Raw genomic sequence first — 3,222 nt, 5'->3', positions numbered from 1 at the left:
GTAATCTGTAAGAAAAAAGCCCCGAACGGGAACCGCCAACAAACCCAGTTTTAACCAACTCATCCTCCGCTCCAAAAGTCTCAACCGTGCTAAAAAAAACATCACAATATCTTAATGCAAAGTGACCGCTTTAAAAGCATATTCCCCGAACCACCACGCGTTGTCTACCGACGTAATAAGAATTTAGGTGACTTTCTTACTAACTCTCGTATCAACCGACCGGCAACAACTGGCTGCATGCCCTGGAATAAACCCCCATGTAAAGTATGCCCACACATGACCACTTCACAGCGCGCCACCAGCACGGCTTCAGAAGTCTACGTAAATACAAAAGGTAACTTCAACTGTGACTCCGCTAATGTCGTAAATGTTCTAGAGTGCACTGTTTGTAGGCAACAATATATCGGCCAAACTGAAACGCCCTTCCGAATACGGTTCAATAATTACCGCTCTCATGCAAAAAACTGCCCTTATTTGCCCCTGTCAAGACATGTGAACAGTCCCGGGCATGCATTTGAACATCTTAAAGCAACGACTTTAGAAACCGCCTTTAAAACGCACCACGACTGCGAGATTCGGGAATCTTTTCTCATTTAAGGGTTTGGGTCAACCACACTTGGGAATATTGAAAGTTGCGGAAAACTAACGTGCTTATCCATCAACTAAAATGGCGGCTTCATAATTTTTATAACTATGTTCATTATTCCTACCATTGAGTTTCCCATTAGGATTCGCAGAAACTCTTCAATACAGCAGCCTTATTACTTAATGCAGCTCAACAATGCCATTTGTCCTGGGGAAGGAGGCCTCGTTCCCACCACCACTTAATATTGCTCAACTCTTTGTGATCTATTCATGTTTAACCTTTTGTGACCCTACCTATTTCCTGTTCAGTTGCTAGCTTCTGTGAAATGTTCTTTTGTGCCCCGTATCTATTCTCTTCACCCGGGGGGGGGGGGGCGCACCCATGTTCGCTTCCGCCCCCAACCAGTCTCCCCAGCCACTGAATACCTTACTGTATACTCTTCCCTTTGTTTTGAAACCGCGGTTGTCCAGTTTCCCGCATTGTCTGAACTTCCAGCCCACGCGGCATACGTTGATCCGTCATGGTGGAACCTTGAACGCTGCTTTCTTAACACGACCACTTTCTCTCTCTCGCTTCCCCCCGCCTTCTTTGTTTTTTGGTTTGTTGCTGTTTTAACGTAGGCGTAGCCCGACTGTATGCGTACTCTCCATTTCCGAACCATTTTCCGCTGGCTGCTTCTCACAGTTTTCTGCAAACCTATATAAGAAATGTGTTCCAAATGTTTGCGATAGCAAAATCATGTAACTTTACTCTGATGAAGGCAAGTCCCGTTGCCGCTACGTAGGTCAACCTTGTTTGTTATTATTGTTCTTGTGTGTATCCGACTGTTTACTTATACTATATATATATATATATATATATATATATATATATATATATATATATATTTTTTTTTTATTTATATATATATATATTTATATAACAGGGTTCAACGCTGATCGACTACTCTCGACCTGTCGTCATGTCGTCGACACTCTAGTCACGGCCGGGGATTAAAAAGAAGGTCCCCTTCACCTCGAGAAGACCGAGTGGCGCTGGCTACCGTCCTAAAGTGCAGGAAGCAAACTATACCGTAACATAAATACCCGATAAAGTGGTGGGCAAACAGCCCCGCCGGTAGCGTAGTGGTTATCGCACCAGACCAGTATTCTGGAGGTCGTGGGTTCGAATCATACCCAGCGGGCATTTTTTCACCACTTTCTTTCTGACTCAAAAAATTCTTCATTTCTTTCTATAACGTAACACATTCCCCCTTGGCTTTCCGAGGTTTTCTTGACCGCCAACCCTTATTCTGTCTTAATTATTTGAGCCCCTCATTTCCCATTTCTGATTCGCTACATGCATAGCAAGGGCCTCTGTTCTGGCAGTCTTGGTGCCAAAGGTAACTTAAGAGGGTTCAACGCTGGTCGACCGCTCTCGACATGTCAGAGACACTCGAGTCACGGCCCGGTGGTTAAAAAGAAGGTCCCCTTCACCCCGAGTAGTCTGAGTGGCGCTGGCTACCGCCCCAAAGTGCAGGAAACAAAATATACAGTAACATAAATACCCGAAAAAGTGGTGGGAAAACAGCCCCGCCGGTAGCGTAGTTGTTATCTCAACAGACCGGTATTCTGCAGGTCGTGGGTTCGGATCCCACCTTGCGGGCATTTTTTTACCACTTTCTGACTCAAAAAGTCTCAAAAAGTCTTAATTTTTTTCTATGCCATAACGCATTCCCCCCTTTGTTTTCCGAGGTTTTCTTGACTGCCAACCCTTATTCTGTCTTAATTCACTAAGCCCCTCACTGCCCATTTCTGACTGGCTATATATATATATATATATATATATATATATATATATATATATATATATATATATATATATATATATATATGTATATATATATATATATATATATATATATATTTACAACACTCACAGAATCTCTATAGATGATGGAATTGGGAATTTGAGTTTCAAGAATGTGTCGTACAATAAGTAAAATTCCATACGCATCTGCTGAAAACATTGTTGTGCGCACGATCATGATTCTGGCTGCATTAAACTTTTGACCATGAGCAGCGCACGACACCATAGTGGAGGTTTTAGAAGCGTCACTATAAAATTCTGCACATGTGTATTTAAACCGCAAAGACAGAAAGTGTTGCAGTATTGCAGCTCGTGGTACCCGATTTTTGTCAAGTGTAATAAAAGAAAGGTCGCACGGCACAGGGCGAGGTTGCCAAGGCAGTAAACTGTTTAAAAAGGATGACCTGCACACATCTAAAAACGAAGCACTGAGATTCGAGGCGTGCTCTTTCACTCTAAGTGAAAAGGGCAGAGGAACGGATGGGCGGTTTACAAAGAGCAGAGATATTGATGTAACGTTAAAGACAGGATAAAAAGGATGATTATTCAGCGAATAATTTTTAAAAGCATAAAGCAAGTCCATGTATGTTCGTTGGTTCTCAAGGCTCCACTTATTACACTCGACATAAAGACTCTCAGCAGGGCTAGTGCGAAAAGCACCCGACGAAAGACGAAGGCCCAAGTGTAGCACTGGGTCAAGAATTCGCCAGGCTGTCTTAGTCGCCGACCCATACACCACACTGCCATAGTCCAAACTAGAACCAACCAAAGCAGTATACAAGCGAAGC

The 3,222-nt window shown here is 43.1% G+C and overlaps 1 non-coding gene across 1 annotated transcript; it reads left to right on the top strand.

The window, feature by feature from the left end:
- Positions 1 to 1,696: 1,696 nt before the first annotated feature.
- On the top strand, positions 1,697 to 1,769 carry Trnat-agu (transfer RNA threonine (anticodon AGU)). The gene has a single exon. It is a non-coding gene; the product is annotated as a tRNA-Thr (tRNA).
- Positions 1,770 to 3,222: the final 1,453 nt, after the last annotated feature.

The sequence above is a fragment of the Haemaphysalis longicornis genome, unplaced genomic scaffold (genome assembly GCF_048455015.1).
Source record: "Haemaphysalis longicornis isolate Haplotype H1 unplaced genomic scaffold, Haemaphysalis longicornis Haplotype H1 scaffold_11, whole genome shotgun sequence".
Lineage (NCBI taxonomy): Eukaryota > Metazoa > Arthropoda > Arachnida > Ixodida > Ixodidae > Haemaphysalis > Haemaphysalis longicornis.
This window is presented reverse-complemented; position numbering and strand designations above follow the sequence as displayed.